This window comes from Phyllobates terribilis, unplaced genomic scaffold, assembly GCF_046119375.1.
Source record: "Phyllobates terribilis strain yellow unplaced genomic scaffold, ASM4611937v1 Scaffold_3__8_contigs__length_932513732, whole genome shotgun sequence".
NCBI classification, from domain to species: domain Eukaryota; kingdom Metazoa; phylum Chordata; class Amphibia; order Anura; family Dendrobatidae; genus Phyllobates; species Phyllobates terribilis.
In genome coordinates this window covers 373,542,240-373,557,741 of record NW_027362763.1, presented here as the reverse complement: position 1 = coordinate 373,557,741, position 15,502 = coordinate 373,542,240, and the positions used below count along the sequence as shown (strand labels likewise).

Below are 15,502 nucleotides of genomic sequence, written 5' to 3'. Positions count from 1 at the left end.
GATTGCGCCATTGAGTTTGTTCCTGGAGCTACTCTTCCCAAGAGTCTCTTGTTTAATCTGACTATCCCTGCAAGAAAGGCCTTGGAGGAGTACATAGAGACTAGCCTGGCTGCTGGTCACATTAGACCTTCTAAGTCACCTGTGGCAGTTGGATTTTTCTTTGTTAAAAAAAAGGACATAGGTTTACGTCCATGTCTGGATCTTCGTGAAATTAATAAGATTACCATACGCAATTCCTACCCATTGCCGTTAATTCCTGACTTGTTTAACCAGTTGGTGGAGGCCATGTGGTTCTCTAAAATTGATCTCCGGGGGACATACAATTTGTTACGAATGAAAGGAGGGTGATGAATGGAAAACTGCTTTTAACACACCGGTAGGTCATTTTGAGAATCTGGTGATGCCTTTTGGTCTTACCAATGCACCTGAATTTTTTCAGAACCTTATTAATGACATCCTGAGACCTTTGATTGGTAAGAATGTGGTTGTGTATTTGGATGACATTTTGATTTATTCACCAGATCTAGAGTCCCATTGGCAGAATGTACGTGAAGTTTTGCAGTTATTGAGTGATAATTCACTCTTTGCTAAGCTGGAGAAATGTGAGTTCGCTGTGCAGAAAATTTGTTTTTTGGGCTACATTGTGTCCAGCGAAGGCTTTGAGATGTACCCAGTGAAGGTTCTGGCTGTGCAGGAATGGCCTAGGCCTATTAGTTTTAAATCTATACTGAGATTTTGGGGTTTTGCCAATTATTACAGGAAATTCAGTAAGAATTTTTCTGTAATTGTTAAGCCTCTGACCGATCTCACCAGGAAAGGTGCGAATACGGTCCAGTGGACTACTGAGGCCATTAAAGCATTTGAGTATCTCAAAGAGAGGTTCAGTTCTGCCCCTATCCTTATGCAGCCTGATGAGACCAAGCCTTTTTTGGTCGAGGTCGATGCTTCATCGGTAGGGGTAGGAGCAGTTTTGTCTCAGGAGAACAAGGATGGAGTACATCCTTGTGCCTTCTTTTCGAAAAAAAAATTTGGAAACCGAACTGGATTATGATGTTGGAAATCGGGAGTTGCTCGCTATTAAACTCGTGTTTGAACATTGACGGCATTTTTTGGAAGGCGCTAGATTTCCTATTCAGGTTTTCACAGATCATAAGAATTTGATCTATCTGGATGCTGCCAAGCGCTTGAATGCCCGTCAAGCTAGGTGGGCACTTTTTTTTTCTCGGTTTCATTTTTCTGTTACCTATATCCCTGGTACTAAGAATGTTAAAGCCGATGCTTTATCTCGCAGCTTCTCTCCTACGGTCGGTGCCAAGGAGGAGGAGAGCATTTTACAGAAAGGAGTTGTGGTGGCGGCATTGGACTCCGTTTTGGAGAATGGGATTCTGAAAGCTCAAGATGATGCTCTATCTAACACTGCCCATGGGAGGTTGTTCGTGCCTAGAGCCTTTAGGAGAGATTTGTTTGTGGAGTGTCATGAGTCTCGGTTGCCAGGTCATCCAGGAATTTCGGAGACTAAGAGACTTATCGGGTCGCAGTTTTTGGTGGCCTGGATGGCAGAAGGAAGTCATCAAGTGGGTGCTTCAATGTACTGTGTGTGCTAGGTCAAAGGCTTCACATACTCCTGCTGCGGGGTTGCTTGGCCCTCTGGAGGTTCCTAGTGCGCCTTGGACGCATCTCACAATGGATTTTATTTCTGATCTTCCTGTGTCCGAGGGTTTTACTGTCATCTGGGGGGTCGTGGACCGTTTTAGTAAGATGTGTCATTTGGTTCCATTCATTAAGTTGCCCTGCGCCAAGACACTCGCTAAGGCGTTTGTTAAGGAGATTGTCAAGCTCCATGGCGTTCCCACAGATATTGTTTCTGATAGAGGACCTCAGTTTGTGGCTCGCTTTTGGCGTGCTTTTTGTGACAGGTTGGGAGTCCATTTGTCATTTTCGTCTGGGTATCATCCTGAGTCTAATAGACAGACTGAAAGAAAGAACCAGGATGTTGAACAGTTTTTGCGTTGTTTTGTGGCGGACAATCAAGAGGTGTGGTCTGAGTTTCTGCCTCTCGCAGAATTTGCTCTTAACAATCACACATCCTCCTCTGCTGGGTGTTCTCCTTTTTTGTTGTACTGGGAGACATCTGTCTTTTGGTTCGTTCTCCAAATTGGGGTCGGCGGTGCCGGAGAAGGAGAATTTTTCCGGTGATTTGGAGAGAGTTTGGACTAATGTACAGTACAGACCAAAAGTTTGGACACACCTTCTCATTTAAAGATTTTTCTGTATTTTCATGACCATGAAAATTGTACATTCACACTGAAGGCATCAAAACTATGAATTAACACATGTGGAATTATATACTTAACAAAAAATTGTGAAACAACTGAAAATATGTCTTATATTCTAGGTTCTTCAAAGTAGCCACCTTTTGCTTTGATGACTGCTTTGCACACTCTTGGCATTCTCTTGATGAGCTTCAAGAGGTAGTCACCGGAAATGTTTTTCTCTTCACAGGTGTGCCTTGTCAGGTTTAATAAGTGGGATTTCTTGCCTTATAAATGGGTTTGGGACCATCAGTTGTGTTGTGCAGAAGTCTGGTGGATACACAGCTGATAGTCCTACTGAATAGACTGTTAGAATTTGTATTATGGCAAGAAAAAAGCAGCTAAGTAAAGAAAAACGAGTGGCCATCATTACTTTTAGAAAAATTAAGGTCAGTCAGTGCAAAAAATTGGGAAAACTTTGAAAGTGTCCCCAAGTGCAGTTGAAAAAACCATCAAGCGCTACAAAGAAACTGGCTCACATGAGGACCGCCCCAGGAAAGGAAGACCAAGAGTCACCTCTGCTTCTGAGGATAAGTTTATCCGAGTCACCAGCCTCAGAAATTGCAGGTTAAAAGCAGCTCAGATTAGAGACCAGGTCAATGCCACACAGAGTTCTAGCAGCAGACACATCTCTTCAACCACTGTTATGAGGAGACTTTGTGCAGCAGGCCTTCATGGTAAAATAGCTGCTAGGAAACCACTTCTAAGGACAGGCAACAAGCAGAAGAGACTTGTTTGGGCTAAAGAACACAAGGAATGGACATTAGACCAGTGGAAATCTGTGCTTTGGTCTGATGAGTCTAAATTTGAGATCTTTGGTTCCAACCACCATGTCTTTGTGCGACGCAGAAAAGGTGAACGGATGGACTCTACATTCCTGGTTCCCACCGTGAAGCATGGAGGAGGAGGTGTGATGGTGTGGGGGTGCTTTGCTGGTGACACTGTTGGGGATTTATTCAAAATTGAAGGCATACTGAACCGGCATGGCTGCCACAGCATCTTGCAGCGGCATGCCATTCCATCCGGTCTGCGTTTAGTTGGACCATCATTTATTTTTCAACAGGACAATTACCCCAAACACATCTCCAGGCTGTGTAAGGGCTATTTGACCAAGAAGGAGAGTGATGGGGTGCTACACCAGATGACCTGGCCTCCACAGTCACCAGACCTGGGTCTGGGTCAACAAGTGCTAAGCATCTCTAGGAACTCCTTCAAGATTGTGGGAAGACCATTTCCGATGACTACCTCTTGAAGCTCGTCAAGAGAATGCCAAGAGTGTGCAAAGCAGTCATCAAAGCAAAAGTTGGCTACTTTGAAGAACCTATAATATAAGACATATTTTCAGTTATTTCACACTTTTTTGTTAAGTATATAATTCCACATGTGTTAATTCATAGTTTTGATGCCTTCTGTGTGGATGTACAATTTTCATAGTCATGAAAATACAGAAAAATCTTTAAATGAGAAGGTATGTCCAAACTTTTGGTCTGTACTGTACGTTGTAACCTTCAAGAGGCTAACAAGAAGTCCAAGAAGTATTTTGACAGGAAACGTAAGGAGGTTTTGTTTACTGTGGGTGACATGGTTTGGTTGTCCTCAAAGAACCTGCGGTTGAGGATTCCTTCTAAAAAACTGGGTCCTAAGTTAGTGGGTCCATTTAAGGTGCTTCAGGTTGTTACCCGTCTGCTGTTAGGTTGGATGTCCCTACTTCCTGGAAGATTAATCCTGTGTTTCATGTTTCCTTGTTGAAAAAGGCTGATGTGTCAGATAGGGATGCCACTGTCACAGTTCCTCCTGTGGTGGAAGACGGCGAATATGAAATTTCTCGTATCTTGAATTCTAGATGGCATAGAGGGAGATTACAGTATCTTGTCTCCTGGAAGGGTTTCAGTCCCGAAGACAACTCCTGGGTAAGGACGGATGATGTCTCTGCTCCTAGGCTTGTTAAAGCTTTCCACAAGAGGTTTCTGGATAGGCCTGGGCCTGGAGGATATGGAGGATCCTCATAAAAGAGGGGGTACTGTTAGAACCCTCCTGTTTGTTTTTTTTCATCTTGTGTTTTGCGGTCACGTGACCATCTGCCTTTATATTCCATCTCCGCCCTTTTGGCTGTGCTGTACTTCAGTGTTTGACTGTTTCTCTAGCCAGGTGCTTCTGTGCCTTTCTCTGTCAGTTCGTTTGGTCCTTCTGGGACCTCTAGTACTTTTTTGTCTGTTTGTCTTTTTGTGTTCTGCAACAACTTCTCTGTTTAGGAGATATCCCATTTTTGTCCCAGTCCTTAGTTCTTTTAGGGACCCCTCCCCTTATGCTATAGGTCTTCTTTCAGACTAGCCGAGGACTAAGGCGGGTCTGTTCGCTATGAACAGGCAGCCCGATACATCGTAGGGATTCAGCTGAATTTTACTGTAGGGACAGTTTTCCCTTATCTTTCCTTAGTACATGTTGCAGATCATAACAGTAATGCCCTGATGTCGGCCCTGTTTATATTGTTTATGGTTTTGCCTTACAGAATATAGAATGTGACTGTTTTATCGTTTGGGGCATTCTGGAAGAAATGATACCAATTATGTGAAAGTTGTTTTTTTTGTTTTCATACAAAAGCTGTGTTTTTAGTGGCAAAACAGCTGTCCTCCATTTTTTCTTGCTTTTTTACACCTTGTGTTGGGCTTTTTTTTTTTTACTTAGTCCCACTGTGGGACTCAAATATTTTTTACTTTGATCACTGGTCTCATGACCCAGCTTGTTAGAACCTGCAGAGGGCAGGACCTAACAGGCTACTGTAATCTGAGGTCGTTACTTGACCTTGGGTTGCAATAGCAATAATCTAAACATAAGATTAGCATGCCAAAAGGTTTCAAAGAGAGAGTCCTCTCCCTCTTTTAACAATCTAGATGCTGCTGGTGCGATTGACAGCAGCATCTAAGGGCTTAATAGGCCCTGATAGGTTCTAAAACAGATCTGGATGATGCCGCCAGGTGTCAGTTGTCATATAGAGTGAGTACAGAAAGTATTCAGACCCCTTTAAATTTTTCACTCTTAGTTTCATTGCAGCCATTTGGTAAATTCTAAAAAGTTCTTTTTTTTTCTCATTAAAGTACACTCTGCACCCCATCTTGACTGAAAAAAACAGAAATGTATAAATTTTTGCAAATTATTAAAAAGGAAAAACTGAAATATCACATGGTCATAAGTATTCAGACCCTTTGCTCAGTATTGAGTAGAAGCACCCTTTTGAGCTAGTACAGCCATGAGTCTTCTTGGGAATGATGCAACAAGTTTTTCACACCTGGATTTGGGGATCCTCTGCCATTCTTCCTTGCAGATCCTCTCCAGTTCCGTCAGGTTGGATGGTGAATGTTGGTGGACAGCCATTGTCAGGTCTCTCCAGAGATGCTCAATTGGGTTTAGGTCAGAGCTCTGGCTGGGCCAGTCAAGAATGGTCACAGAGTTGTTCTGAAGCCACTCCTTTGTTATTTTAGCTCTGTGCTTAGGGTCATTGTCTTATTGGAAGGTGAACCTTCGGCCAAGTCTGAGGTCCAGAGCACTCTGGAAGAGGTTTTCATCAAGGAAATCTCTGTACTTGGCCGCATTCATGTTTCCTTCAATTGCAACCAGTCAACCTGTCCCTGCAGCTGAAAAACACCCCCATAGCATGATGCTGCCACCACCCTGTTTCACTGTTGGGATTGGGTGATGAGCAGTGGCTGGTTTTCTCCACACATACCGCTTAGAATTATCACCAAAAAAGTTCTATTTTCGTCTTATCAGACCACAGAATCTTATTTCTTGTAGTCTGGGAGTCCTTCATGTGTTTTTGAGCAAACTCTATGCGGGCTTTCATATGTCTTGCACTGAGGAGAGGCCTCCATCAGGCCACTCTGCCATAAAGGCCCGACTGGTGGAGGGCTGCAGTGATAGTTGACTTTGTGGAACTTTCTCCCATCTCCCTGCTGCATCTCTGGAGCTCAGCCACAGTGATCTTGGTGTTCTTCTTTACCTCTCTCACCAAGGCTCGTCTCCCACGATTGCTCAGTTTGGCTGGACGGCCAGGTCTAGGAAGACTTCTGGTGATTCCAAACTTCCTCCATTTAAGGATTATGGAGGCCACTGTGCTCTTAGGAACTTTGAGTAAAGCAGAAATTCTTTTGTAACCTAGGACAGATCTGTGCCTTGCCACAATTCTGTCTCTGAGCTCCTCGGGCAGTTTCTTTGAGCTCATGATTCTCATTTGGTCTGACATGCACTGTAAGCTGTGAGGTCTTATATAGACAGGTGTGTGCCTTTCCAAATCAAGTCCTATCAGTTTAATTAAACACAGCTGGACTCCAATGAAGGAGTAGAATCATCTCAAGGAGGATCACAAGGAAATGGACAGCATGTGACTTAATATGAGTGTCTGAGCAAAGGGTCTGAATACTTATGACCATGTGATATTTCAGTTTTTCTTTTTAAATATATTTGCAAAAATTTCTACATTTCTGTTGTTTTTCAGTCAAGATGGGGTGCAGAGTGTACTTTAATGAGAAAAATATGAACTTTTTAGAATTTACCAAATGGCTACAATGAAACAAAGAGGGAAAAATTTAAAGGGGTCTGAATACTTTCCATACCCACTGTACAACTGACACCCATGACATTTTACCCTTTGGTGGGGGCCAGGGCTCTACTTATTCCTAAGAGTCTACTGCCGTTAAAAAGCGTATTGGCGCTTGTAAGGTGTTAATATTGTATTGTGACCTCTTTGTTTTGTTTGCATCAGTTTCTCCAGTAATCCTCCTTGTTCGGATGTTGAATATAATTGCTCCATGTCCCATGTGAAATAGTTCATTCTTTCGCAATGTCTGACTGCTAATGATTCTGCTCAAAGATGGAATCTGCTACAAGAATTAGCAGATATTGAACCATTTAGACTGTAAAAAGAAATAATCAAATAAAAAAATCATAAACTTGTCATGAACATTTGTTAGATGCAATTAGATTTTGGCTCACTTATTGCCATACATGATGTCAGTGCTTGTTTGCAGCCATTAAATCCTAATCAATCATTTAGTTCCACAATCGCAGGTTTCCTCATATGACCAGTGCACTCACTGTGCTTGCCAAAATTATTTTGGCCTCTAAACACATGAATGCTAAATAAGTAAGAGACTGCTGAAGGCCAGCCTAAACTTTCACAAGACTTTTTTGTTTGAAATTTTGGGAAGAAAAAAGATCTCCGTGTTCTCATACAATATCATAATTTTTTTGGGATGTGTTGGGCACATGGTCATATTGAACTGCGTAATATTTATAAAAAAAAGAAACTCTGCAAAAATATCTTAATAAAAAAACACTATATACAAAACAGCTGTCAAAGTATATTTTAAAACACCCCATAAAAACCCTTTGGAACAGGGTACATATATACACATACATTATATATATATATATATATATATATATATATATATATATATATATATATATATATATATATATACAGTACAGACCAATAGTTTGGACACACCTTCTCATTTAAGGATTTTTCTGTATTTTCATGACTTTGAAAATTGTACATTCACACTGAAGGCATCAAAACTATGAATTAACACATGTGGAATTATATACTTAATAAAAAAGTGTTAACAGCAGCTCAGATTAGAGACCAGGTCAATGCCACACAGAGTTCTAGCAGCAGACACATCTCTACAACTGTTAAGAGGAGACTTTGTGCAGCAGGCCTTCATGGTAAAATAACTGCTAGCAAACTACTGCTAAGGATAGGCAACAAGCAGAAGAGACTTGTTTGGGCTAAAGAACACAAGGAATGGACATTAGACCAGTGGAAATCTGTGCTTTGGTCTGATGAGTCCAAATTTGAGATCTTTGGTTCCAACCACCGTGTCTTTGTGCGACGCAGAAAAGGTGAACGGATGGACTCTACATGCCTGGTTCCCACCGTGAAGCATGGAGGAGGAGGTGTGATGGTGTGCGGGTGCTTTGCTGGTGACACTGTTGGGGATTTATTCAAAATTGAAGGCATACTGAACCAGCATGGCTACCACAGCATCTTGCAGAGGCATGCTATTCCATCCGGTTTGCGTTTAGTTGGACCATCATTTATTTTTCAACAGGACAATGACCCCAAACACACCTCCAGGCTGTGTAAGGGCTATCTGACCAAGAAGGAGAGTGATGGGGTGCTACGCCAGATGACCTGGCCTCCACAGTCACCAGACCTGAACCCAATCGAGATGGTTTGGGGTGAGGTGGACCGCAGAGTGAAGGCAAAAGGGCCAACAAGTGCCAAGCATCTCTGGGAACTCCTTCAAGATTGTTGGAAGACCATTTCCGGTGACTACCTCTTGAAGCTCATCAAGAGAATGCCAAGAGTGTGCAAAGCAGTCATCAAAGCAAAAGGTGGCTACTTTGAAGAACCTAGAATATAAGACATATTTTCAGTTGTTTCACACTTTTGTTAACTATATAATTCCACATGTGTTAATTCATAGTTTTGATGCCTTCAATGTGAATGTACAATTTTCAAAGTCATGAAGATACAGAAAAATCTTTAAATGAGAAGGTGTGTCCAAACTTTTGGTCTGTACTTTATATATATATATATAGCATTAGTAATCAAACATTTATATCAATTAAAGAGGTTTTCCGATTTTTAGAAAAGTGTACTGCAAATGTTTCCTATTATATAACATACCTAAATCAGATAGTACTCCTCCACCCCGGGTGTAGCACATGCCTTCCGCCCCTGTTTTAGTCTCAGTGTTTGGCTGCAGCAGTGTTGTCACGTCGACAGTTAACATCACTGCATCAGCCAAACATTGAGAATAAAATAATAGAGGAGAGAAAGCTCTGTACCCGTGAAGGGTGAGTGCTAGCTGATTTTTTATGTTACATGATAGGAAAGATTTGTAGTCCACTTTTTTTCTAAAAATGAAAAAGGCCATTAAATTTAACGCAGATCTGTCACTTGATTCATGCTGCCTAAACCACTGTCAACATGCATCAGAGCGTGGCTGCACAATTTCCACCAGGTATATTTTTGTAGTTTGAAGATCTGTCCGTCTTCTCCCAGCTCCGCTCCAGGTGATTGACAGATCCCTCGCTAAATGAATGCATTCTTCAATGTGTGTATTTAGTGGGGGATCTGTCAATCACCTGGAGCGCAGCTGGATATTCAAACCACATTTTCTCTGAAATGCCGGAGCACCTGTACTCATAGCACAAGTCTCACAATGATGCCTTTAATGGAGGAAGGGGAGGACTTTTGCATCACACATTCACAACCCAGAGGCCATTTTAATTGATGGCAAGATTGCGGCTAACAACATATAGGCATGTTAAGGATGAACTTAACCTTACTTTAATGCAATATACACTCCTCAACATTGAAATTATAGCACCAAGAAGGAAAACCAAGGGACTTGTTCATGAAAAGTAAATGATGAAAAAATAGAAAACAACATTTTTACAACATGTCGCTTTATTCAGTATCGAGTATGAGCATCACACACAGAAACAAATGTACTTACAAACCTTGTCTTGCTATCAATGAAGTTATTAATGGTTGTTTGAGGAAAGTTCTGCGATGCTGAATGCACTCTGGTACACAAATCATCAAGATCCACTGCTGGCAGCACTCTTTGCAATTGACAACCACTGACACCCCAGATGTACTTGATAAGAAACAAAATCCAATCAAGATAGAGAAGTATATATGCAGATAAAAAACAATTTTATTCAAATATATATTAAAAAAGGATTCAGATAAAATGACATAAAGGAGAAGAAAAGACGAAGGAACTCACAGTGACAATGAGTGTATAATATATAAAAATACGTGGACATCATAAAGCCATAATTCATGTGGAGCTCATAAATTAGACTCAAAAGTGACTAGTGCTTAGTACATTCAAATCAAAAATAAATAAATTACATGATGATGTGCATTAAACCCAGTGGAATAATGTAATTAATCTAAAGTATGAATGGGTTAACATATGACAAAGCAAAAGTTATAAAGGGCGGCTGCAATGAGTCCAAAAGATAAGTAGACTCCAAGTTGTCCAAAGTCCAAAATAATGCTCAATGCTAATTCTCAGTAACCAATTCTAACAATAGCAGCAAACAATGAAGACAAGTGTCAGTAGCATAAGGAATAGAGTGCCAGAGAAGTATGCACAAAGCTAACAGGTGAAACAGGGACAGGGGGCAAAAAGGAGGCGATACAACCTTGTCACTGGAGGAGAGAAGACCCCAAGGCACGTTTCGCGTTCCGCTTCTTCGGGGGGAGAAGAAGTGGGCAGGAGGGAGAGACCCAGCGCGGGAAGTCCGCTAAGAATGGAACATAAAGAGAGGGGTCCCGTTAAGTGCTCTTGAGATACTTGAGGGAGTGCTGAACCCCTGCCTGGTAAACGCAGCGCGACGTGGGAGGCTGACACCTGTACAGTGCCACCTGAAGAACCTAAATAACTGTGAGTAAACTTGGATGACTGCACCCCACTGTTTCTGTCAGTTATTTCTACCACGTTATCCCTCCTGCACTACAACGCCCAGCATCACCATCTGCACTTACACTGCCCTGGAGCTGTGCTCTGCCTGTGGAGAGCCGCACCAACCAAGCTGCCCTAACATCTGCTCCGGAGGTCTGCAGCAGCGCCGGTACCCATTACTGGGAACCACAGGTGGCGTCACGAGACAAAACTGTTATTCATCCCTTCGAGTAACAGACCCCCTTTTAAAGAGTGACCCCAGGGTACGGGCCCGGGAGCCGACTGCCGTGACATCCCACAGAAGGTAAAGGCCTGGGTACCGAGTTTCCCCCATATCCCCCTGGGCGAGTCAATTTCATGTCCCCTAATGCTTTTAGCCTCCAGATATAGGGTTAATCTGCACATTAATAGTGTTCTAAAGCTGTGCAGCCGCCACTATCTGTCAGTGCTGGGGTGTGGTTACAGCCACAGCTCATTATATACTGAGTGGTGATTGAAGCCGCACCTCTATGGCTGAAAGCTGGAGGCTGCCAGGAGGAATTAAGTAAATTTCCTCCCGGTAGCCAGGCTTCCAATTCAGCGGCTGCACAGCTTTAGAACTGTATTAACCTGCCGATTAACCTCATATCTGCTGGTTAATAGCATTTGTTGACATGACAAGTTTCTTTTAACCCCTTTAAAGCCCAGGGCATACTAATACATACCTGCTCCCGCACACAGGCTGATTGTCACAGCTGACACCCGGTACTATGTGCTGGGAGTGGTCCCGCACAGCTCCCTGCACATTAACCCCCGGAATGGTGCGATCAAAGTCGATCGCAGCATTCCGGAGGTAAGCGCCGGTACTCACCTCTTCCCCGGCGTCCCGCGCTGTCTGAGGCCAGGTCCCTTGGTTGTCATGGTGACCCGAATGTCGTCATGACAACATCCGGGTCACCAGACAGCCGGAAGATACTTTGATCATGCGCAGTGCACGATCAAAGTATCTTCTGTCTCTGCAGCGCTGACAGCCTGTATAGCACAGGGATGGTGCTCCATCCCTATGCTATACAGGCGATCAGAGTAAAAAAAAGTGAAAGTCCCATAGTGGGACAAAGTATAAAAGTAAAAAAAAGTGTTAGAAAATGATAAAAAAAAAAAAAAATTGTACAAATATTAAAAAAAAAAATAAAAAAATAATCCCCAAAAAATAAAAATATAATGTACCCATCAATAAATATTATTATGAAAAAAAAACAAAACAATAAAAGTACACATATTTGGTATCGTCGCGTCCGGAACGACCTAACCTATAAAACTGGCCCACTAGTTAACCCCTTTAGTGAACACGGTAAAAAAAAAAAAATAATAAAACTAATCAAAAATCGATGCTTTATCATCATACCGCCAAACAAAAAATGGAATAAAACGCGATCAAAAAGACGAATATAAATAAATAAAATAAATAAAAATGGTACCGCTGAAAACGTCATCTTGTCCCGCAAATAACAAGCTGCCATACAGCTCCATCAGCCAAAAAATAAAAAAAGTTACAGCTCTCAGAATAAAGCGCTGCAAAAAATATTATTTTTTCTATAAAATAGCTTTTATTGTGTAAAAGCGCCAAAACATAGAAAAACGATATAAATGTGGTACTGGTGTTAACGTATTGACCCGAAGAATAAAGCTGCCTTATCAATTTTACCACACGCAGAACGGCCTAAAAAAAAAATAAATCCTGAATTGTTGGTTTTTGTTTATTCTGCCTCCCAAAAATCGGAATAGAAAGCGATCAGAAAAGGTCATGTGCCTGAAAATGGTACCAATAAAAATGTCAACTTGTCCTGCAAAAAACAAGCTGTCACATGAATCTGTTGGCCGAAATATGGAAAAATTATAGCTCTCAAAATATGGCGATGCAAAAACTAGTCTTTGCAAAAAAAACAAACGTCTTTTAGTGTGTGACAGCTGTCAATAATAAAAAAACAATATGAATCTGGTATCTCTGTAATCGCACCGACCCGAAAAATAAAGTCGTCTAATCACTTATACCGCATGAGGAACGGCATCAAAAATAAACTCTAGGGTTAGGGTTGGGTTAGGGTTGTGCTAGGGTTAGGGTTGTGCTAGCATTAGGGTTAGGGTTGTGCTAGAGTTCGGGTTGTGCTAGGATTGTGCTAGGGTTAGGGTTGTGGTTGTGCTAGGGTTGGAGTTGTGCTAGGGTTGCGCTAGAGTTGGGATTTTTTCGAAAGTAAAGAAAAAAAAATGATGACGATATGGCGACTAGTGTTGAGTGCAAGTGCTCGCTATTTGAGTTTGCATCGGGTGCTTGGGTATGCACCGAGTATCCTGGGTGCTCGAGTGACATGCTCGACTCTTCGCCCCATATGCTTCGTGGCCAAAAAAACCTCGCTGGGATTGCCTGCCATGCACGAGCGATCCCCGCATGTTTTTTTATTGAGTGTCTAACAACCGTAAAGCATGCGGGGTGGGGACTTAAGCATGTCACTCGAGCATGCGCGATACATGGTGCATACCTGAGCACCCAATGCAAACTCATGTTGTGAGCACTTGCGCTCAAGTCTAACGACAACTTATTCAATATGATGACCTAATGTTATTAAATTCTGTGTCGTACCTCTGGGTTCAAAATGTTCACTATACCCCTTGATAAAATCCTTGAGGGGTCTAGTTTCTTAAGTCACTTGTGGGGGGTTTCCACTATTTAGGCACATCAAGGGCTCTCCAAGTGCAACATGGCGTCCGCTAATTATTCAAGCAAATTTTACATTCAAAAAGTCAAATGGCGCTCCTTCCCTTCTGAACCCTGCCGTGGGCCCAAACAGTGGTTTTCAACCACATATGGGGTATCTGCTTACTCAGGAGAACATGCACAACAAATTGTGTGGTGAAATTTCTCCTGTTACCCTTATGAAAATGCAAACTTGGGGTCTGAAAAACATTTTTGTGGGAAAAATTTGAAAATCTTATTTTTATGGCTCAATGTTATAAACTTCTGTGAAACACCTGGGGGTTCAGGGTGCTCACCACACATCTAGATACATTCCCTGGAGGGTCTAGTTTCCAAAATGGTGTCATTTGTGGGGGGTTTCCATTGTTTAGGCACATCAGGGGCTCTCCAAATGCAACATGGCGTACGCTAATTATTCAAGCAAATTTTACATTCAATAAGTCAAATGGCGCTCCTTCCCTTCCGAACCCTGCTGTGCGCCCAAACAGTGGTTTTCCCCCACATATGGGGTATCGGTGTGCTCAGGAGGAATTGTACAACAAATTTTGGTGTCCATTTTTTACTGTTACCCTTGCGAAAATAAAAAAATTGGGGTCTAAAGTAAAATTTTTGTGAAAAAATTTAAATGTTCATTTTTTTCTTCCACATTCCAAAAATTCCTGTGAAGCACCTGTAGGGTTTATAAACTTCTTGAATGTGGTTTTGAGCACCTTGAGGGGTGCAGCTTTTAGAATGGTGTCACTTTTGGGTATTTACTGTCATAAAGGCCCCTCAAAGTCGCTTCAAATGTGATGTGGTCTCTTAAAAAATGGTTTTGTAAATTTTGTTGGAAAAATTAGAAATCGCTGGTCAACTTTTAACCCTTATAACTTCCTAACAAAAAAAAATTTTGTTTCAAAATTGTGCTGATGTAAAGTAGACATGTGGGAAATGTTATTTATTAACTATTTTGTGTGACATATCTCTCTGATTTAAGAGCATGGAAATTCAAAGTTTGAAAATTGAGAAATTTTCAAAATTTCACCAAATTTCCAAAATTTTCACCAAATTTCCATTTTTTTCACAAATAAACGCAAGTGATATTGAACAAATTTTACCACTATCATGAGGTACAATATGTCATGAAAAATAGTCTCAGAATCAGGGGGATCCGTTGAAGCATTCCAGAGTAATTACCTTATAAAGTGACAGTGGTCAGAATTGTAAAAATTGGCCTGGTCATTAACGTGCAAACCACCCTGGGGGGTAAAGGGGTTAAAATAACAACTTGATTTGCTTCTTAACGACCAGTGGTGAACATCTTTGTCACAAGTCGAATGCGGAATGTATACCATACTGGGCAGACACTGGATGTTTTTCACAGCCAGCGTCTTTGAGATAGCAGTGACTAGAGTTAACTCCAATTGCTGCCATTTAACATTTTAAATGCCACTGTCAATCAGTTACTTTGTATACCAATTAGTGCAGTATATACACTCCTTATCATTGAAATTACAACATCAATAGGGAAAAGTCATGGAATTATGGAAATCACAGGATGGATTGACAAGTTAATGATATGCAAATGATGAAAAAATGGAAGTAACATTTTTGAAAACATCTTGATTTATTTAGTATAGAGCATGAGCACCACATAGAGCAATAGACACACGTACACATCTTGGCATGCTATCATTGAGGTTATTAATGGTTGTCTGAGGAATGTTCTGCCACATTGAATGCACTTGGGCACGCAAGTCATTAAAATACGCTGCTGGCAGTAGTCTTTTACAATTGCCGATCAATGAAGTTTGCAAACAGCTCCCGGGACACTCTGTATAAATGACCGTTCCACGATTGACATATTCTGCACTCCAAGTGAAATTGGACATCATATACCAAACGTAAGGCATGAAAAAGTGTCTACATAAAACATCAGTAGGAGTTTTACAAGACATTAGGCTACAAAAGCCAGAAATCCAGCTACAGGT

The 15,502-nt window shown here is 41.5% G+C and overlaps 1 protein-coding gene across 3 annotated transcripts in view; it reads left to right on the top strand.

Annotated features, from left to right (window-relative positions):
- LOC141259434 (glutathione S-transferase 3-like) overlaps positions 1-15,502 on the top strand; it is a 61,491-nt gene that overhangs the window by 9,332 nt on the left and 36,657 nt on the right. Inside the window, exon 1 of one of the 3 annotated variants that reach the window (XM_073675401.1) lies at positions 10,402-10,783. The exons of the other annotated variants lie outside the window; for them this stretch is intronic. The gene's annotated coding sequence lies outside the window, so the exon portion shown is untranslated. Of the gene's footprint in view, positions 1-10,401; positions 10,784-15,502 lie in introns of those variants that run through there. 3 annotated transcript variants of the gene reach the window in all.